This window comes from Apus apus, chromosome 1 (genome assembly GCF_020740795.1).
Source record: "Apus apus isolate bApuApu2 chromosome 1, bApuApu2.pri.cur, whole genome shotgun sequence".
Classification (NCBI taxonomy): Eukaryota; Metazoa; Chordata; class Aves; order Apodiformes; family Apodidae; genus Apus; species Apus apus.
Genome location: NC_067282.1, coordinates 160,682,728 through 160,705,950, shown reverse-complemented (window position 1 = coordinate 160,705,950; position 23,223 = coordinate 160,682,728). Strand labels below are relative to the sequence as shown.

Below are 23,223 nucleotides of genomic sequence, written 5' to 3'. Positions count from 1 at the left end.
CATGGTTGTAGAAGACAGACAAGGGTGTAGAAGGAGCAAAGAACATATCTTTTATATCCTGTGTAAAGGTTTTGGTAGCTGCTGTCAATTTGCCCATCCTGAAATAGACTTGTTGGAAAACAATGTAGAAGTGGGGAAAAATGTCACTAGCTGGTCTGGATGAATTAATACTGAACCTCTCAAAGATGTGCACCAGTTGACTTGTCTTCTTTCTTTATCAACACAGCAGCATGTCTCAGGAAGATGCTGTGAGTAGCAGGATGCTTCTACAAGAAACTCTCAAGCAGCACAGAGTTTGAAGAACTGGTTTGTTCTTCCATACTTTGAAAAAAAAAAATATAAAAAATTGGACATTATTCCAAACACAAAGATCTTCCAAAGGTCAGCTTTGGAACACAGAGCATGAAAAGGTTCAGGAACAGGGGAAGAGGAAGGCATGAACCCAAACTGCGTAGGTTAGTAAAGGTTCAGTGAGGTAGGGGGTTTTAATTAGGCCTGAAAGCAAAGAAAAATGCTTAGCTGACAATGAATGGGAGGCTTTTTAACATAGGAAGCAACATTAAATAATGTGAAAGTTGAAAGAGGCAGAAGGATAAAGGAAATTAAGAAAGAAGCCAAAGCTGAGTGTAGAGACACAAAGGGTCACTTGAAGTTTTCCAATTCTATTAGATTTTTAGTTGTTTGGTTTTTTTTCCCCTGTCAGAATCTCCATCTCTTCAGCTATTTTACATTTTGGTGGCATTCTCTCCTTTTCTTTCTTTTTGCATTAAGTTATTAATTAAACATTAATTTCAACACAATTTGTGTTTAACGTCACTGGGCAGTGTCAATTCTATTTCCTATTCTGATAGTGGAAGAAATGTAAAAGTATTTTTCCCCACCTGTTTTGAAGCCAAAATGAACAAGATTGAGATCTGAGACTTGCACCTGAATATCAACTCCTTTTCAGCTGGAAAAAAACCTCACATTTATCTGAGACTTGGTTTGGCAGGTTTTACATTTTCATTAAATATTGATACTAAGACATCATCTTTGTTTACACTGCATGCTGCTTCCTCTAGGTTTTAAACAAAGTGGAGTTTTGCAGATAGTGTTGAAGTCAGGAGTTCATAACAACTTAGTGATGTGTGATAAGAGTTTATCAGTGTGTATTGAACAACATGGGTATACTCAGATATTGTGAATGATGCCTAAAAGCTGTGGGCTTTTTGATCACAGGTTTCTGACTCCAGTCATCTTAGAGAATACTTTTAAATAGATCAGTCATAGTGTAATGAATATTCTGCATAAATGTCATATAAGGTTTGGTCAATACATTAGGGTGTGAGCAGTAACCTTTAAGGACATCAGCGTTTGAAATTGATTTGATCTGCCATCTTGTTCCAGTTGTTTGCATTGTATTTGCTTTCTAGTGAAACCTATTTTGCTGATTTAAATAAAAATAAATTGCTTGTGTGTAGAGACCTTTAGTTTGGTTTTCCTGTTTCAAATAAATCATTATATTTTCTTTTGTGTTTGTCTCAGGGTTTAGGGAGAGGCAGAAGAAAGGCTGAGAAAAGCAAATTAAAGAAGTTTAGAAGTAAAATTTTGAGATATTGCGAGGATAAGCAAGGCCCTGCTTGTGTGTTTATGTTCCCAAATCAGGGTCAGTTCCTTGCTTGAGTTCATTACAACAGGGTAAGTAGACTGCTGTTGGCTATTGCTGCCTTGTGCATGGATGTGGAGGGTTTTCACAACTGCACAATCAACAAGTCACTTGTAACATGACTGGAAGAGGATTTCGCTTGGGGTACAGCAGAAAGGGGAAGGGCTGCCTCCATCTTACTTCCCCATGTCTTTTCTAATAAAATCAAAAGTGAGAGAATCAAATCAGCACTTTTTCACTTGCCAGTGATATCAGTACCCTGTAAGTTCAAGGGAATTGAAAGTTCAGGATATATGCAAAGTCAGCAATTCAAGAGGCAGTGGATGTGGCATGGTGATAAAGCTTGCATGTTCCTACATCAACCTAGATTTGAGTGGTCCTGACTACCACACAGAACAAGTGGGAGCGTGGAGCTGTATCATTAAGACCTTCCACAAGGGTAATGTAAAATGACACCAAAAAGCATGTTAGAAGGCATAGGGTCTTACATCTTCCCATAGGCACCTGGTCAGAACTCTTCTTGCTTCCACTCCTTGCATACACTAATTTTTGCTTACCCATCTGCAGCACCAAGACACCTATGCTCCATTACTGTCATACCACATATAAACGCTTCTTATCTATGAAAGAACCTGGCAGATGTCATCCACTTGCTAAAAGGAAGATGGTTGGATCTGATACAGTCTCAAATTAGAAAGAAATATCCTGATTATATAACCACAGCCTCTGTGCCATCCTCTTTTCAGATGACACTCCATTTGCTAAGGCCATCATTCACCTCCTGCACTCTGATATACTGGGTCTACTGGTCTTCCTCCTTACCCTGTTGTTGGTGACTCAAAACAATTGTAAAACAAACTAACTTAAGAGGGCAAAACCAAATGTGTCTAAGATAGAGAGCTATGAGCAGCAGAGACACATTAAGCAAGCTTGATGGAGTATGAGAATAATTTGTGAAAGGAGAGAGTGGATTCTCTGGTCAACACTTAGAGACTGATTTTTTTTTCTTTCACAGAGATACTGTAGTTTCATCTGAAGTTGTGAGCTTCATGTAGAAATTAGTTGGATTAAAATTGGTGACCTAGATTATCACTGTGAATATTTGTTTTGCAAGCAGAGTCCTTACAATAAACTGCTTATATCTGGCTGCAAAGAATAAGTAGGCATCAACATAATGTAAGGAAAATAAATCTAAGCATAGGTGTACACTGATAAGACATCCCTGAAGTCAGTAGAGCAATTCAGATGTAAACTGGCATAGGTTCACAGTGATTAACAAGCAAGTCATAAGTGCTATTTTGAAAAGAAACAAGGCATATGGAATATTAATATCTTAAGCAAAGAGTAAAGGTGAGTTACTATCACTGGCTCATTTTGTTTATCATAGTAATGATTGGCTATGGAAGGAGGCAGTTATTTCATAATTTTCCATGAGTAAGTTTTTCCATTATATATTTTATGCCCCACATAACAATCAAAGATACAATGAGAAGTTGTAAAAGGATTTTTGAAATTGCACCCCACTGGCAGGCCAAGATTGGAGGTCCTTGGGTGTACCTGCCACTACACTGGGCTGAGCTGTGCCGGACACTGTTCCAGGAGGCACACCACGACACTCTGCTGTTAGGAGGTTCCTCCTGCCCTGAGCTCCAGATTGTCTCTTAAGACCCGTCACCAGGTCCAAATCTGTTATTTGGTGCTGACAGGAGCCTGATGTTTGAATGCCAGTGTCAGTCAGCAGATCTGAGAAAAACAAGTGAAAAGAAAGGGACAGGCTGAGCAAAGCCTAAATGTTCTGTGCCAGGAAAAATGGGCAATAAATGAAAAACCTTCACAAGAGGCACAGAAATCTGGGCATCCAAACAAAGGTGGAATTGATTGTTGAGTCAGTCTTCCACTGTCCTAAATAATTGATACAGCTAATGCTCTGAAGCCCACCACCACCCCTTCTACTCCTTGGTGTGTGTGTGAGAGGGGGAGAGGGACAAGCAGAGGGAGAGCTGCAGTATCATGCACAGAGCTGACATATCTAGCTTGTCTGTCATCTGTTTGTGCCTGGTTTGTTTGCATGTTAGCCTTGGGCTCTGGGTTCACTAATTAGGTGTTTTGTTTTTTTTCTTTTTTCTTTTTTATTTAACCCTTCTGGGAGATATGTTGCATCTGTTTCTTAAGTTGAATGTTTCATGGTGAGCTAATCTTCTCTGACTGCGTGTAACATGCAAACTCAGCAGCTCAGCTTTTCTTCTTCTCATGGTTTCCTGGCATGTCAGACAGCAGCTTCTGTCTGTGCAATGACTGAAAAGAGAGTTTCAGTATCAATACAATTCTAGTTTCTTTTCAGCTGAGTGGAAAAAAAAAAACCAACTTTTTTTGGGGAGTCAGTTTTTTAATAGTGAATTAAACAATTTTTCTGTATGTACATATGAATTGTGCCACCCAGATGGCAGCAAGGCCTGGAAATCAATGCAGAAAGCCAGCTTGACCACTGTACTTCAACAGTACAAAACTGGTTAATTAAGCTGGATTTACCCTGCTTCATTTTGCCAAATAAAATATTAGTTTGGTAAAAACAAATATGGCGGGGAATCATTCAGAAGTTGTAGCTAGGACGTGTTTTCCTCTATTATCTTATTAATTATTTGCATATTTTCCTGCTCCCAGAAATGCATCCTAAGCCATGTTTTGTGATGGCAAGAGGAGTTTATATTACTGTGTGCATTGCTGAAGAGATCAGGCAATTTTGTTTAGACTTGAGAGAAAAGAGTGGTCAGAAATAAGTGCCAGAGTCAAGAGATTATGAAAAATATATTTATAGCACTTACATTTGGCTGACATAAACTCTAATTGATCTATACTTAGAGTGAGCACTCTTCTTTTCTGGCATGATTTCCATGTCATAACAAAAGCTATGAGAATAGAAATGAGATTTGATCTAATAGAGAATTGTGGGTTGAGTGGCCTCTTAAAGTTCAGTATGGCTTTGTCTACAACACTATACAGTAACTCATATTTAAGATAGTGTAATTTCTTGATTGCAATGAGATCTGTGATCTATATGATCAGACATAAAGTCTATGGGTTAAGACCTCTACAGGACAGAATGGAGGAGAGGAGGGAGAGCTGACTATACACATGTGAGGAACACAATGAAAATAAGACCATTCTGCATGCTCTTAAGCAAAACAAAACAAACAAACAAAAAATCAAGTAACTAAGAATCCAAGAGCTTTAATGGTTTCTTAAGTCTTGAGCACTGGTGTTGGAGAAAATAGAAAAAACATGCACTGAATGACAATTCATTTTGCAGATGTGTGAATTTTATTCTGCAAAATGCCGTTTGATCAGTTTTGACCACACCTTTCCTGTCTTCTAAAAAAAGCTAAAAATATAAATGAGGACTTGTGGTTAGAAACTGACAACACTTATTTGGCTGCATGGTTACAGGCTGTAAGCATATAAAATCTCCTAGTGCAAATGGATTTATGTTATTGTCAGCTCTGAATGTGTTGTGATGTTGTTTCTAGGGACAAACCCAGAAGCTGTTGTGTAGATCAACATTGAAGATAACAACTAGTGTTTTGGTGAACAACTACTGAGTTTCATCTAAAAGGAAAAGGAAGTACTGAAATAATAATAAATAAAGTTCTTATATGCTGAAAATGAGGATAATATTTGCATCCATTTGCATCTCACTGTAATTTCTTTTGGGGGATTAATGGGATTTGGCTCTGCCTATTTGAGAGGGCAAAGGTGATGGAAAATGTTATACAATAGTGATTGCAGAACATAAATTGTGCAGAACTGTCCTTGAATATTGTGTCTTGCAACTTGTTTACTGGGAAGAGTTACCATGTCTTTACAGAATACCTGCACTTTAAGCTAATCTAGTTTGGACATGCTTAACATTGCAGTGTGCACTATAAAACTGTTTCCAATTACAAGCATTTCCCAACCCGACAATAAAGTAAGTACCCTCAAAAAATGGGCACAATGAACAATATCAGAAGTAGAATCTTGGTGCTTGAAATGCAGAGTAAGCTTAGCTCTCTTTACTGAAATGTGCAATGTTTAAAACAGAACAGAATAAAATAAATACAATAGAAATAGACCTGAGTGACACAAACAGGGTCCTCAAATTATGAAGGAACCTAAGGTTTCTGGCAAAAGTCCCTTGCAGGCAATCTGGTGGTGAAGACAATATCCTGTGAAGGGGAAGGAGCTACTAAGCTTCAGCTCCCTGCTCACTATATTGCAGGAGTATAAACTAATGTAAAAGTCAGAAAGTTTCCTGGAAACAGATGATATAGTAATCCCTGAAACAATGTGCTGTTGCTTTAGAAACAAATGGGGCAGGAGCTGAAATGGAAGTGAGGCAACAGGACAAAATGTCACACACGCTGTTGTGGAAATCCTAATAGTATTCACAGATTGTTCTTATTGCCATTGCACTCACTGATAACTTTGTTGATCTCAGAAGGCTGAGTAGAAGCAAGCTGGGTGTGTAAGTACTGACCCTGTCTAGCAGAACTTTGACACTGGTTTTGATTTATGGGAGTTTGGACTGCAGAAAGGCTCACTAGATCCTCAAAAATTTGTTTGCTAGCAAGGAAAATGCTGACTTGTTATGCAAGTGTCATCACATCTTCAACTGTACAGCTACCAGACTTAGGATGAAGGCATCTATTCAACCTGTCTGTAGAGCGACAGTATTAACATGGCACTTTGCTAGGACTATCCTCTCATTTGTACTAGGGATAAGCACAGTACATAGAGGGTAAGACCTTTTTCAGACTGTCCAAATATCATGCAAACGAGCATAACACTCAATGGCTGAAATGGAAACAGGCTGATTTTTACAGCAGGTGTAAATTTAAAAGGAAAATCTTCCAGGAGTTTGTACTGCTTCTAAAATTCTTGGGAAAAAAAAATGCCAACAGGCTAATGGGGAAAAAAAACAACCCAAAGAACAACCCACAACATTTTAAGATTGTTGCATTGATTTTACAAAGTATCAATATACGTACTGCTAAAACGATTTTTAAAAGATGAGCTAGTGACAAAATGACATATTAGATCATGGAATTAAAAACAAGTGCTTGCTACATTTAAGACACTCGATATAATTTACTCCTGAAAGTATTCTCCTGTAGTCCTTGGGTCTTCAGGAGCCACTGAAGCAAATTAACAACAAAAACCTAGAGATCAAAGATAGGCTGCCAAATGTCTGGGCGTGGATTTTCAAACCCATAGGTGTAGTAACACAAGGTAAAAGTCTTTCTGTGTCCCTGCAGTTGTAATACATGGCAAGCATCAGGTGATTGTATTGTAATTGCAATTTTTTCCACCTGAAAAATCTATGCCTTTAATAAACACTACAGATTAAAATTGAGCAAAAGTATCTATATGTATATGTATGTAAGTATGCATGTATTTAAAATAAAAAAAATGGCAAAAGATTTGTTAGGGTTGTTTTTTTTTTAAGGCAATTCAGATACTTCTGATATTCTTAGCAGAAAATGGACATAGTTTAGGAAAGTTTGTTTACTGAACCTCACTCTCGTATACATGGCTTCGTGTCTGCATAATCTGCAGTATTAAGGACAAGGAAAACATTTGGCAGACAGGAGTTTTCTGAAAGGGAGACTGCCTAATGCTGGTAAAGTAAGTTCACACTGTTTATGTCTGCACCGTATGGCCTATGTATAAACACAGTAGTTCAATACTTGTCTCATTCTTACCCAACATTCTCTTCCCATTATTTTTGTCTTCACTTCCTTGTTTATTTATTCTATTGACATCAACAGCATTGTCTGTGGACTAGACAGGCATAAGCACTAGAGTTTCATATTACGTTTTAATTCCCATTACTGACTCATGGATGGTTTGTTGTGTTTTTTTTTTGTGGTGGTCAGCCTATTGAATGAGTCAGAAATTTCTGCAGCCATTAAACATATGAGAAACATTAATTCCTCAAACCCAATTAGTAGCTGACTTCATTGACACTGTGCTAAAAGGGAATCTGACCACTCAGGCCGAAAGTTCAAATCCAGAAGGACAAAGAAATATTGTGATGGGTTGTCACTGGACTGGGTTGGTGGTGAGTGATTAGACATTAAGTGGTCTATGCTAACAAAACCATTCTTCAGCTGAAACTGTTAGTTCTGTGTGAAGTTCACAACAGCATAATTGGACCAATTTGTACATGTAATTTTGGAATGAAGCAAGATAGAGTGAAATGTCCTATTCTAGAATTGAGGAATGCATAGATGTTCAATGTTGCTTCATTTTCATTTCCTCAAAGTAAAATATCTCTTCTACAGCAAGCGAGGAAACTGTTTCAAATACCATTTATATCAGATAATTCCAAACAAGCGAAAATATAGGAACCGTTTTTCTTAAAGTCAACGAATGAAGTGGAATAGATGGGATATCTGCCTGCTTCTATCCAAGGCAGCATTTTTCATTCTGAAATGACAGAGTGATGGAGTCTAGTGTTTTCCAAGAATGAACATGAGCTTTAGTACTGCCCATAATTTAGGGAGTGATTTCAGAAGAGCAGTAGTATGTTTAACAGTGCTATATTTCACAGCAGTTATTGAAGTAAAAGTGACAAAATAGTCTTCTGATCAAAACTCATGCCAGGAAGTGTTTAGCCCCATTACAGAGTTTGCTAAATTATCTAACACAGGTTCATCAACACTTTTTTACTTTCTGTAATCCTGATGTGCATTGGTGCCTTAGGTCTGTCTGGACTGTGCAGGATGTGGGCATGAAATGAGGAGAGCAGATGCAGTTTGTACATCTTCACATCTCCCAGATCCCAGAGCTAATTGAGAACCATTCTGACTGTCATATGTGACCACTTCAATCACAGGTCACTCTAGTGACTGAAATATGTGAGCATTCTGGATGCACCCATTTCCTCAGAAAAAAAATCTAGGTCTACCAACTTGTACTTACTAATATATATATATATATATATATTTTTTTTTTTTTTTCAGAGGAATTTTCTCTCTGATTAAACATCTATATTTATGTGCTACTTGCACCACTAAAAAGATGAGTGACATTAGTGCTCACAAAAAAATCTATGGTAGAGGGAGTTAGCTCAGATCTCTAGGGTCCCAGTCTGTTTTAAATTTAGCTGTGAAGACACAGGACTCACAGGTTGTGAATTCTCTTACTCTATAATATAAACAGTCTTAAAACCACTCATTGAAAAGAACCATCTTTAACTAAGTCTGTCAACAGAAAAGGCTCCATTACCTTTTTTAAAATTTATTTTATATATATATATACACATATATATTTTTATATATATATATATTTATATTTATATATAAACTGACTCTGCAATAGAAATTTCCCTGCTGGTCAAACCATATTCTGTTCTAGAGAAGGGCTAGCTTGTTGTGCTAATCATTCATGAACTCTCATTTGTAGCAGACCCATCATCAAGATATTGCTTGCAATTTACTCTAGCTCTAGGTGAGAATCATATTTATTTATAGTTAGTATTGCAATAGTACTTACAATACAAACAGAATTGGTGTCTCATTTTGTGTAGGTACAAACACATAGGAGAAGAATTTTTGTGATCAATTAGATGTCTCATTATTAGAGTCACAGGATATCTATATTTCAACTAAGACATAGCTTTAAATTCCTTAGATGTGGCTCTACATAGAGGACTTTGGGTTTATGCATACTAACCTTTGTCCAGTTTGAAAACTCACTGAAAAAGACCTCTGTTCATCTCACACTCTCTGAAAGTTATATGTAAAAGAATGCAACAAAATAGAAGAGCAATTGTTCCTTGTTTAATAATTGAGTCCTCTCCTATGATGAGAATCACCTGTCTCTTCACGGGAACCCTAGTAATATTCAAAGTGTCCTCAGGAACTTTGAATTAGCTAGCAGGGGTTCTACCTAGTGTTGTAATTTACCCACTGTAGTATGGAGTTGGCCTTATGACAACTATTCCTGTTCATTTCACTTCTGTCAGGGAAACAGCAGACAGTATTGATTGCATGTTGACCATTTCTATTCTGCCTTGAATGTGAAGAGCCTCCTCCTTCCAAGTAGTTGGCTTACTGAGATCATGTAAAATTTATTTTGTAGCTGAGTTTCTTCTTCTTCTCATTGCAGTTGATTCATAACACTTTCTATTCTGCTGTCCTGCTGTGCCACAGAATGGGTTTTCTTCTATTTGCCTCATCAGGTGTTTGCTCCTATTCTTTTAAAACATAAAACGAAAACTCAGAGCTCAGAATAATCTAATTACTTTATCAAGAGGCCCATATTGAGCTCCATGTCACTCTACTGAAGTGACTACTAGCATCTAAACTAGGTAGTAGGTTAATCCCAGCTTAAACATATGTTTTTACAGTGCAGTAGAGGTGCTCTGCTAATACGTGTCACGTCATTCACCACTCAAAATACCAGATGCGATCATTCTTTTCTTTCCCAATTTGAAAAATGGCTGCTACCCAAACTGCAGAGGACTGTAATACAATTACATTTGTTAAAACACTTCAAAGCTTCAGTCGTAGAAATGAATAAATTAATTATGGAAAGCTAAGCCAAAAGATTTTCACTGTGTCTTTCTAAATGTGCTTTCAGTGAAAAAAAAGTTCGAAGTTACAATTTCACGTGCAAACTGGTTGATAAGATTAACCACTCATTACTGTTTGGGCAAAATAAAACATGCAATTTAGAGGCTTATTTGTGTATATGTACTTTTTCACAACGGAGAGCCATTGTTGTCTTCATTTTGTTACTGAAAACTTCCCTTGAAATTCGAATTAAAGATAACATGTAGAAAAATCATATTATATTTAAAGATCACTGAAAGTAAGATAAATTATTAGAATTATGCTGGGGATTACTTTGACCTTCCCTCTGGGTAGGGGATGGCTTTTCTTACGAGGAGTTATGTACATTGAAAGTGAACTCCAATGTGACAGTGTAGATAAAAGCAGGGGTGTAGCTCTTAACCATAGAAACCAAACCTATGAGCACTGGGGCTTCATCACATCTGTGCTTGTGAAAGCAACTTCTGCTGGAATAGAGTGTCCATTCATTTGTCCAGAGCTCAAGAGAAGTACTGAAAACTGAGAACTGGGGAAAGGAAGAGTTACTGGGAGTAAGAGAAATGTGATAACAAAGCAGTCTTCAGCAGACACATTACCTGCATTTGAAGTAAAACATGCTCAAACTTGAATTAAGAAATATGCTTGTTGGTGTGTTTTTGTTTGGTTGGTTGTTGTTTTGTTGTTGTTGTTCGGTCATGGGTTTTATTTTTGTTTAGTTTAGTTTCGGTTTTTGTTTCTAGAAAAGATAATTAGTTATCAGAATAATTTACCAAGGTGGATTCTTCATTAGAAATTTTTTCGGGGGGGCTGGTTTTTTTTTTGTGTGTGTGTGTTTTTTGGGTTTTTTTAATGTGTGTTTTTTTTTTTTTTTTTTTTTTTTTTTTTAACACATGCTGCAGTTCAAACAAACAATTTGAGAAAAGAGTCCTGTAGCCTAGTGGAAATCAGAAATATCAGTCATTACACTTAACTGGCTGATGTGCTAGTGCTAGTCTGCATACCTTCTAATTATACTAAGGCAAAATGTGGGGGCAGAGAGGGATGTTAATTCTATTCCTAGCTCTCTCTCAACTCACAAGGGTGATGAAACTAAGGAATAAGTGAGAAAAGACATCAGACACTAATTACTATAAAAGCAATGGCAAGTGTAAATGTCTGATCACAGGTCTGAGTGACTTTGGATATTTTTTCTTAGAAGTGTAGTTCTTTAAACCAATGGCTGGGATTTTCAACTTTTCATAGAACAGAAAACTTCCTAACCTTCTCTTTTCAAAGAGAAACTTGAAAATAAAAGTTTCACCCTGAAGGCTCAGAAATTGAGAGATAAAAGCATGCAAATATATAATGAACAATAAAACATAATGATTTTTGGAGAGAGAAGCAATTAATAAATTTTACATGTTTGAGTTTGGCAGCACTGTCACTAACACTTCTGAGCAGTGCTCTGATCTGAGTAGCCTAGGCACTACATGCTGTGCTTCACCTTTGGAGAATGTGGAAAAGAGCAGAGGTGACCCAGGACAGATCACATGCCAAGGACGCTACTGTGGCTCAGCGATGCAGTGTGTAATCTTGAAATCAGTTAAGATTCCCATTTTCTTTTTAGTGCTTGTGGACGGCATTCAATTGCCAGCTACAGAAAAAGGCAAGAGGTTCTAAACCACTTTGAGGCTACAATTAGCTGCTAACAGCAGGAGGCAAGTGATGGATGTTAACAGCAGTGATAGACTCCTTCAAGTACCACTTGCTTCCTTCCACCACCTCCTGCCTGTCTTAATACTTTTGATTTCACCTATGGCTTGCAAAAAAGCCCTCGCATACAGCGTTCATGAAGTCTGATTTGGTCTAAATTTTTTCTTCTTGGACTCATAAACCAATGCAATGGCTTCTTAAGGATATTTAGTAATTTAGCAAGAAGCCAGTTGTTAGGAATGTGGGCTCCTTGGATGAGTTAAGAACCTAAGAGGTCTGTGTCTGCTTAATTAATAATCAAGAAGAACTGATTATGAGACCTGAACTACAAGTACCGTATTCACTCCTCTGCTATTGTTAGAGAAAATATTTCTTATCTTAATTCACTGAGGTGACAATGCAATGCAATTTGATGCTATGTGACTCTTAGTAATAAACTTAGACTATGTTCTTTATTTTTCTTTCTCTTTTTTATCTTTGGACAGCAAATAAGACATCTAAAAATAGTAAAAAATAATCAATTTTATTATTTTTTTAGGAAGGGATACAGATTTAATTTAACTTTAGTTTTCTGACTTGTTAATTTCTGAATGGTTTTCTTCAAGTTTTGGAGTTATTTGTGTGCTTTCTGTTTGGAGTAGACTTCTTTTGATTCTTGTCTGTTGTGGGTAAGCTCTATCTTGATATATTCTGTTAACTGCTCAGAGCTAACTAAGTCTGAGCAGTTTGGAGTTTTCTTTTGTACTATTATTTATATAACTATTTTTATTTTTAAAGTATTGCAAACTTTTTTATATTCTAACTGGAAATATGTGATCCCTAAAAAGACTGTAGTGCCATTGACTTCCAGTCTGCACTCTTCTAACTCTCTAGATATTTCTAGGTCTGTTGAGAAAGCAACCAGCATCTCCCCAGTGCACCTTAATCCATTAATATTGCTTTTCCAGCCTTTTCCTGATGAGGTTCACAATTTTATGAAAGCAGAAATTGAGTGCTTTTGGTACTAACTGACCTTTGTATCACCTAGACTATTGTTGTTTCATGCCTCTGTTTCTGTGGTTTTCTTCACATAATTGAAATTGACAGTCTGTGCTTATTACTGCTGTTAAACAAAGATCACCCCTTCCTCTATTCATACTGTAAAGGTTAGTCTAATGACTTCACAGGAGACAGAGAATTTAGGTAGCTGTGTGGGAAGAATCAGTTCAGAGTAAGAAACTGAAGTATGCTGGAGACAAAAAGTATTCCTCATATCCTGTGCTGCATAGGACTCTTGTTTGAAGATGTCTCCCAAGGCAGGACCTCACACATACTGTTGCCAGGAATATACGATTGACTTACCCATATAGAAACATACAATCGTAGAGTGGTTTGAGTTGGAAGGGACTTTCAAGATCACCTAGATCCAACCCTCCTGCATTGGCAGGCACATTTCCTACTATATCAGGTTGATATAAGTATCAATGGTACATAGACATGGTAAAGGACTATGAGAAGTGCTCTTGTTTAATTATGTATGTTAATATGAAGTATGGCACAAAGGAAGCTTTTTTTAAAAAAAATATTTTTATTTTTTAATGTAGAAGACACTTGAGCTTCTATCCAGAAATGTCAGTTTGGTTTTGTTCTGATTTGGTTTGGTAGGTTTTTTGGTAGCAGGGAAAGGGCCCCAGGAGTGGCTCCAGTAAGAAGCTGAGAACATCCCCTTGCTCCAAACCCAGCCATGGAGCCTTTAGAGGGACAATAGATGCGCCTCAGTGATTAACATACGAAAGAACTGATATAACACCTGAGCAGAGAACCACTTCAAAGAAAGAGAAGAGTGGTGTTGGTGGTTGGTGAGGAAGAAGGGGAAGAAGGTGCCCAAGCAGAAGTTTCCCTGCAACCCATGGCGAGATGGCAGCTGTCCCCCTGCGTTCATGGAAGAACGTGGTGGAACATTCCCTGAAGGTGCCAGGAAGGGTGGACTTGGGTTTCGTGACCAGTGGACTCTGATTTTGCAGTTTTGGAAGACCCCGGTGCCAGGGGAGTTGGTTGTTCCCAAAGCAGCCCGTGACTCTGTGGGAAGCCCCCACTGGAGCAGCTTGCTCCGGACCTCGTGGGAAGGACTCATGAAGGAGAGGTTCGTGGAGGACTCTCTCCCATGGGAGGGATGTCATGGGGAAGCAGGGAAGGACTGTAAGGAATCCTTCTTCCTGAGGAGGAAGGAGCAGCAGGAACCACCAGCCTGTGAACTGACTCTAAACCCCATCCCCTGTCCCCCTGTGCTGCTGGGGGGAAGGAGGAAGAGAAACCAGGAACAAAGGGATTTGGGCCCAGGAAGAAGGGAGGGGTGGGGTAACAAATGCAAGCCCTGCTCTTTGTGTTGTCTGTGTCCTGTGTGTGTTTGATTAGTGCGAAATTAAATTATTATGGGTTTTGGGGCAGGGGGAGCTTCTCAGATTCTTACCAAAGCCACTCCTGGGGCCCTTCCCCCGCTACCAAAAAACCCACCAAAACAAACCAGAACAAGTAGCAATAAACTTTTCTTAAGTGTTTTATTTAAATTCTGCTTGTTTGCAGTCTTATAATTTTTTTTTGGTAAAATTTTTTATTGATTCTAGTCTGCCAACTGGGTTTAAATCACTGTGTTCCTATAATTCTGTTAGAAAGTATATCCACATTCACAGAGGTAAAGCTGTATCTAGGCTGAAGTATTTGTAGAACAGTTGAGGGGATTAATTATCCCACCACATTGAACTCAGTTGACTGAGGTGAAGTAAATGGAAAATTTCTACATCTGGAATGTTTAAAGAAGCAGAAATTTGAACTCCTGGGTTTATTTGCATTTGACCCATGCTTAGAATTTGCCACTGTAATTGAACATGTGATAGCCATGAAACGTGCTAACTGACTTCTGCTCATGGTGCTATAATAAGCACTATTCTGTTTCATGGCCAAATTATCATCATCAGCAGAATATTGTAAAAGTTTCAACTGCAAAATTGTAACAACTTTCATGTTGGAAAATTTTTGGTAAGATGATGGTTATAGGCAGATTCATATTTCTGGCAAGTAAGTAAAGCAGGTTGAAACACATTTACACGAAAAATTTTCTGCTTGGAAAATGTGGTTTTGCTGAAATAAGAACTTTCCATGGGAAAATGTGAGTTTCAATGCATATTTTTTTAAATTTTACAATTGATGTAATCAAAATAAAGTCCCCCACATTTCAAGGTGACAGATTGAAACAGAGATACTGTTCAGTTCCACATAGTTATGTGATTTTTATTTTTATTTTTTTAAAAAAAGAAACAGATCAGATTATGCAGGAACTTTTGTTCCAGTCACAGTTATGGTATTTTTTCACTCTGACAATTTCATTTTTAAACTTCTCATAGTTTTTTGTCCTACTTTTTTGATACTCCAATTTTCCATTCTGCTTTGAAGTAGAAACTTATTTTCTATGGAACAATTTATTTCCCCCCCACCAATCAGGTCTTTAATAGACCAACCAGTGAAGATTCTCAATAAGAATAAGGCGGACATACCTTATGAATATATGTGTATCAGTTACAGTTACCTGCCTGATTTCCCAAGCTGTACTCAAACAACTCAGGAGAAATACATGTCATTAGCAGATGCAGAGCTCCTCAGAGTACCTTTATAAGCAACATTACACATGTGAAGCTGTTTTAGATTTTCCTCTGACTGGGTTACACATGCAAGTACTTCAGAAACCACCTTTTTTGTATCACTTCAGAAACCTTCCTCTGATCTGTCACTAAAGTTCATGAGAACTGGGGAAAAATTTTAATTTGAGAAGGACCTAAAGACTTCACCAACACTTTAAGTTCCCCAAAGGACATAATCTTCCATGATCAGTGCCCCTCTGTCTAATTACTTTTTCTTACCTAATGAAATGATAGGTATTAACATGTATAGTCAAGAACCTAACAATCTGAAAAATCATATTTGAGGAATCAACTCTCTTTGATATTCATTCCACTGAGTATATAGCTTATTTTGGTCACTGTTACATTTTAATGCTGGGCTGGCAATTAAACAAATGACAAAGGTTTTTTATCAAGCCCTTTCTCTTCTTCTATAGGGAAAGGAGAGAGAATAAGGAAGGGCGACTTCTGGGTTGGAAAATACACTGCACAGCTTTAATGTAACAGTAGTGGTGATAATGAAAATAATGACATATGTACAAATGTATACAAAACCCCTACTGTGTCTCCCTACCCCCAGTAACGCTCATGATTGCAGGCCCTAGAAAGAAAGGTGGTCTATCCTGGCTCAAACCAGGACGTTCACCACAAGACCTTCACAACCACCCACTCTGTCACCTTCTATGAACAATGATCTGCTCAAAAAATATTGCATAAACCACACTTGAAGAATATTGCAGTTGACCAGTTAAATTATTATTAGAACTAGAGATGATGAAGTGTTTTTAATAAATAAATTATTCTCTGATCATACCTTTTACTTCCCCTGATTGCTCCCTATCTAGGCTTCAGTATCCGGCTCCCCAAAATATGGAATTCTTTTTCACTTGAATTTTAGTCTCAGATATCTTGAGACTCTAGATATATCTCAAATATTTTTGGAAGATTAGCCAGAAAAACTAGGGAATTCCACTAATTATATTACAATTATTGTAGCAGATCAGCACAATTGTGTCTAGGAAATAACATCTAACAAATATCTCTTCCAGCACAGGAGTGGTGCTAGGAAAAGTATCAATAACCCTGGAATACACCCAGGGAGGTAGAGTGCTGGGTGTTATTGAAGAAAAAAAGAAATCTGCCTTTGTTTTTGGAGGCTATATAGTTAAAAAGAAGCATAATGCTATAAAGAGCTTGTTTCAGAACAAGAATATTCATTGCAGAAAATATGTGGTATTTTCCTCATTCTTTCCTGATTCAATGAGTGTAGACTTTACCATATCATCTAAAAAGACTGCTGTTAGGTAAAATAACAAGGCACCACTTCCTTAATCATTTCATAAAAGCCAACAGTTTGATTAGTCAACATGTGTTTAACAGAATGAATCAGAGAGCAAGACGACTCCTTGCAGATAGAACATGCTCTTAAGAAAGGACTTTGGGAACAGCTTGTGGGACTAAGATTAAATGTCTTAGAAAAACATACACGTATCTTGGATATATCTCAAGATTCTGGATGTAATCACTGGCAGTCAGCTTTCCCAAAGTATTATGGAAGTAGATAAGCCCAGTTCCCTCATGGGCAAGGGAAGGAAACCTTGCATAAGCTTCACAGTTTACAGCACTGTGGCTATCAGTGCGTGGCTGGGTGATAATTAGTGTAGCTAACTCTCTACAGCTACACTACGCCTGGTCCCCACCCTCCACAGAGTTTGGTGAATTTTTGTTTCAGTCCCGTCACAGCTGATGACAGTCATGTGTTCCAGCTCATCACAGACTCTGCTTGAGCACAGATCTTGAAGAAATATGGGATCTGCAGGAAATGAGATACACAACACAATTCTTTCTGAGATCTTACTAGTAAAACATGTATCTGCTATGATTCAGTGAGGATTTTTATGTTACTCCTGGACTACAAGAAGTGCTGAGCCTCTTATACTGTTAGAAGTCTTGGATCTGCCCCAATTCATCAGTCCTGACTGAAGAGAGGAGGAAGCTGAAGTTCAGATTTCACTTTACTTGGATGCTCTCTTCCATGGTTTCCAAGAGGTGCCAAAGTTCAAAGTGGAGAATTTATCCATTTTTCTTTTTCTGCAAATCTTAGAAAGAAACCATCTGTATTTAGTAAACCTCATCTATCAAACAGGAGCTCTAAAGACAGTACATGGTTAACATTTTTTCTTCTGTCATAGGGTCAACACTATTCTACAAGCAGTTAAATCCATTTGGGAAGAAAAAAACCAGTTCCCTGCCATAATGCAGTAGGCTGTTACCCAATTAAAAACAGTCTGATAAAACCACTTTTTAACATTTGTCACATTTTTTTGCCTGTTTGTGATCCAGCCAAAGAATTTCTATCATTTTCTGAATGCAACCAAGATGTAAATAACTGTTGCCATACCAATAACTAGGAAGAAAAAGAACCTCCTCCACATAGGCTACCCACACAGATCTGATGGGCACAATTTGTGAAATACCTTGGGAATGAAATGGTGTGGTGACTGATGGAATGCACATGGCTGCTACAGATGAATCTGGCCTTAGCCTTACACACTGTGTGTGTAGGTGGGTATGGTATCAGTGTGAATCACTGAGGCATTGTATCTGCTCCTGTTACCAATCACATCTCCTGTTTAAGTTGCTGGCTACTCTTTTTTCCCTCGATCTGTCAGCCTGTACTGTATCAGGGGAGCTGTTTGCCTGAGCCTGGCTATAGCTCTCTACCAGCACAATTCACATCATCCTCACAGCAGAAAAAGAAATGAAATTTTTCTCATATTTTTTTGCTCTGACTTGAGGACAGTCTTGCCTGTGTATTATCTGACACTAGATGTTGAGATATTCATATGTAGAGTGAAAAAAGAGTTTATACAACACGTATTTTCACTTTTCACATGTGCACTAAATCCTTTTTAAAGCAGTGTTTCTTTTCCCCTTCCTTTTCTCTGTCTTCTTCGCTGTTACATTATGAGTATCTTGGAATAACATTCAACTATTTCTGGATGATTGCAGTTGGTTTAACACATTGTGAAAACTAATACCTATATATTTTTAAAAGCATACATGTCTGAAGAAGTGCCTGAGCTACTAATTTCTCATTTATTTTATAAAACAGTAACAGAAATAAATATATATATCTGTAGTCCACAGAAAACACTCAGAGAGAGAATATATAGTTCCTTAAATCTTTAGATTCTCAAAGATACTGAATTTACTACTCAATTATTTTCTTGTAGTGCCAGTGTTGTGATATGACTTACTGTCATGAATAAATATAGTCATTGAACACCAAACATTGAAAAAATTAGGCCAGTTCAAATCAAAACAAATTTTGCATGAAAAAATAAGATTTCTGTGAAATGAAAAAGGAAATCCCTTGCTGCTTCATTTTCACAGTAGTAAAAAAAAGCTTAATCTGAAATAAAATATCATTTGGCTGTGGGTTATTAAGGTCTATTTACCCTTCCTTCCTTATTTTAATCTAATATGAACATTTTAATATTTTTTTTTTTAAACAATGAAAGCAAAGATTTTGGCCTTTCCAAAATGAAAATTGTAAAAATTCCCTTGATTTTTTCAGCCAACATTTTTTATCTGATCCTGCCCACAGTTGTAGATAGCTTCTGCCATGTGTGCCCCTTCCCCCTACTGAAAATGCCATTAAAAAGAACAGTAACTTCACTGATCATCAAAAGCATGTACCTCAATTTTAACAATGGAGTCATACTCTTATATACACTTAAGTGCCTGCAAGGTTTCATAAATTGTGTTCCAATGAAATATACACAGCATTTTAAATGTGTCTAATACCCCCTTAATTGAATTTAAGCTTTTATCACTCACAATTCTCTCTTCTCACTTAAGACTAGGGATTTACATGCAATGCTTTGTTAATCACAGGATTATTTTCACTTATCTTTGCTAATGAAAATGTCTTCTAAAATATTTGATAGGAAAAAGTCAAAAGTTTAGGCTGAATCTATACATCTTCCTCTATACATTCTTGTCTCTTACCTCTTTACTTCCTACTTGCTGTGTTTTGCTCTGTGATAACGCAAACTTATTTGTTGCTCAAACAGCTTTAATGTGGGACAGGTGCTGCTCTGTCTTTGCAAGCTGCACACCATCTCTGATATTTGGCCAAGAGGTTGCTCAGAGACCCATCCTACCTGTCCTGGAATATTTCTAGGGATGTGGCTCCTACCACTTCTCTGGACAGTTTGTTCCAATGTTTTGCCACCTTCATTGTGAAAAACTTCTTCCTCACATCTAGTTGGAATCTACCCTTGTCTATTACTGCAGGCCCTACTATAAGGTTTGTTCCCACTGTTCTTATGAGCGCCCTTTAAATAGTGAAAAGCGACAGCAGGATCTCCCCAGAGCCTTCTCTTCTCCAGGATGAACAATCCCAACTCTCTCAGCCTGTCTTCATAGGAGAGGTGCTCCAACTCTCCGATCATCTTCATGACCTTCCTCCGGACCTGCATTAACAGCTCCATGTCTTTTCTGTACTGAAAAATCTAGAGCTGGACACAGTATTCCAGGCAGGGTCCCATAAGTGCAGAGTAGATGGGCAGAATCACCTCCCTGGACTTGCTGACCACACTCCTTTCTATGCAGTTAAGAATATGGAAGCAATCTTCAAGTATGTCTTGACATCATAAGATTCACTTACTCAGATCCATGGTGGCTCCAGCAAGTCACAGTGAAGAAAACTGACACAGCACCCTGTATCAGATTTGATAAAACTTCAGCTAACACATCCATTCAAAACAGTCTGAAGTTTTAATGGTAAATCTTTCAGACTAGGGTATTTTTTCTGAGGTTATGAACTTTTAAGGATTTGTTCCTTGTGTCTGTCAGTAGGTCTGCCATCTGGAAAACAAAAGCAATATTTAACTAAGGATCCAGCTCTCCTCTGGGACACACACATACCACTTTGTCTGATTTCAAGTGGTGCTTACGAGGTTGTACCTGAGGATTAAATGAGCCCTCTAATAATTAATTGTAAGGATTTTATGTTAACTTTAACCTGTGAGGCTCTACTTAAAAACCCTGATGCAAAATCTTTCATAGGAGCAGATCAAGCAGTAGAAAGGCATCAGTCTCTTGTCACTTGGTAGAGTGATCACAGACACATGCTGAGGCTAAAGGGGAAAAATATTTAATATAATTTCTCTATCTCCTCACTGCTGTGTATGTAGGAAGGTTGGCTTTGTTTTTTTATAGAAAATTTCAGCTCCAGTTGGAGCCAGAATCTTCTTGCATCTTGCATATAAGGCTTTCTAAGTTATGCAGATGTGGATATTAGAGGCCAAGACGTAAGTGCAAACCCATCCCACACTGTACTGGAGCGAATCAGGAATACTGAGTGTACAACCTCTTCTGCTGTTTCCTGCACCACAGATGGCTACATAACACCTGTGTGTCTGTTCTCCTAATGACACACATAATTGTATGGGTTGGACTACAATCTAATCTTTAACTTTGCACAGTTAAAAAATTCTTATCTTTTAATTTAGGATAACAAGATTTCATTGTCAACACACAAGTATTTCCCTTCCATAAGACTTAACTTCATGATGGGTTCAGGGTTGCAAGTGATCCCTCACATTACAGTCTTGGCGTTGTCTAATGTAGTTTAATATTCCTTCATAGTGACTTCCTGTTTACTTAATAGAAAGCTACCTAGCTTTTGGAACTTCACAGATTTTGGCACACTGAAAGAAACCAATCTGCTGTATTAAATTCATGATTGAAGGAAATAACTGTAAGCCTAATAAGATTTATGTGTTGCCATTCAATATCAGCAGGGAGTCAGATTAAATCAAGGCTGAAGGTCTCGGCTGCATTTGAACCCTTGATCAAGCTACTAACGTTTCAGTTTGAAAAGTATGACAAGATGATTAGGTGATTTAAATAGCCTTGTGCATTTTGAGATGGCTGATATCACTAAAGAAATTATTTTTGCAATCAAATTATGGATATCTTATAGTAATATTAATAAAATATCGTTTGTCAAGATTTTCAGTAAAGTGGCTTAATGAAAATAGTTACCTGTTTTACGAGTACTATATTACTAGAAGTCTGATAACTGATACTTATATGAAGCTGTCATTAAAGCATTTTACAAAAGAGATCAGTGTGATTATCCTTTTCTGTAGATATGACATGCAGTATCTTTAATGTCACAGTTATTGGATGACCTCCCAGGATTTCAACACCCGTGCTGATCCAGAGCAACTAGGAATTCGTTATCTTTTGAAGTCTAATTCCATTAGTAAAGCTAAAATGCATATAAAAAGAAGGAGTCATTTAGCTTGTATTGAGTGTTTGAAGAATTTATTTGTATCATCTGAAGATTAAGTAGTGTTAGTTGGGATGCTTTCGTGAGGAATGGTCCAAGGTTCCCCACAAAGGTCTACAAACTGACTCATCCTCTTCACTTCTCTTTCCAACGTGAGACCAATGCTGTACAGATGCTCTTAGTACCTGTTGCTACTTATAGCATTGAGGAGAGTTATAGGCAAGGATGGGTACCTGAAATTTTCAAGGCTGTCTTCTGGATTTAGAAACACATGGAAACATGTGGAATGAACAGTGTCTTTAGTCTACTCCAATTTATGCAAAATAGGCTTGCATTTTTGGCCACCAGAAGCCTGATGAAGATATTCAGAAACATGAAGTGAAATCTTGGGAATCATATTTTCATGAGCTGCACGTGCTGAAAATATCTAAATCAGTCAATAAAGCTATGGTTCTGATAAAGCACACACTTTGAAAGCCAAGCTGATTAGTGCACCTTTTGCCTTAATGTCTGCAAACCAAAACTGTAACTCCTGACAGTCAGTCTGGGAGCTGAAAACTGTAGATAATGTATCCATTTGTAACCAGGTAAAAATATAAGCTAAGCATTAAGGAAGATGTTGGATATGGAGGGTTACAAACTCACCTAGACTTTATCCAGACAAAGTTCCTTTCTAAATAATGCTTTTCTTCCTGCGTGAGCTGAGTGATCTTTACTAGATTTCTAGGTTTGCAAAGTTGTGCACAAATCAAACTTGGCTTTGGCAACAAGCTGTTTCCTCGTCCTTACTGGGACTAAATGACAGTCATATATAGTGTTCCCTGGGACACTGAAAGTTAGCAGTAAAGCAGTTTTTAGACATTTTATGACAGTCTAGGCATCTTTCTGAAATTTTAGGCAGTATCCTATACCAGACTTCATGCACAGGCATCAAGCACTTGTGCTAGCAAAGGTCTTCCCACGAGGTCCTATGACTTTTCTGTAGTAAAGCAGGGAATGGGAAACTGCTTCCCAGGTTCCCATCTGGATTACAGGGGACCCTATTACTCTACCAGGCAAGGTGGGTGTGGTGGAGAAGGAAGACCATGGATTGACACTTTGCTTGGGTTGATCGCTTCACATGGGAAAGATCAAAGCCTACTAGATTAAGAGGCATCATTGTTGATAATGCCATGGAATTGTCTGAACTGTAATCACACTGCACCTCAATAGCCTGGGAGATAAGTATTTTGCCTTTGCTCTTAGCAAAGTGATAGCTGAGAACTCTCCTTATAATGTTTCGGGTCATTGAAAGCCACTTTCCTCTTAATCAACATCTGAAAAAAAGTGATG

The 23,223-nt window shown here is 37.7% G+C and overlaps 1 long non-coding RNA gene across 2 annotated transcripts in view; it reads right to left on the bottom strand.

Annotated features, from left to right (window-relative positions):
- Positions 1 to 23,223, bottom strand: part of LOC127380231 (uncharacterized) — a 45,242-nt gene that overhangs the window by 5,380 nt on the left and 16,639 nt on the right. Inside the window, exon 2 of one of the 2 annotated variants that reach the window (XR_007888442.1) lies at positions 20,260 to 20,459. The exons of the other annotated variant lie outside the window; for it this stretch is intronic. This is a non-coding gene — a long non-coding RNA (uncharacterized LOC127380231). The remainder of the gene's footprint in view (positions 1 to 20,259; positions 20,460 to 23,223) is intronic. 2 annotated transcript variants of the gene reach the window in all.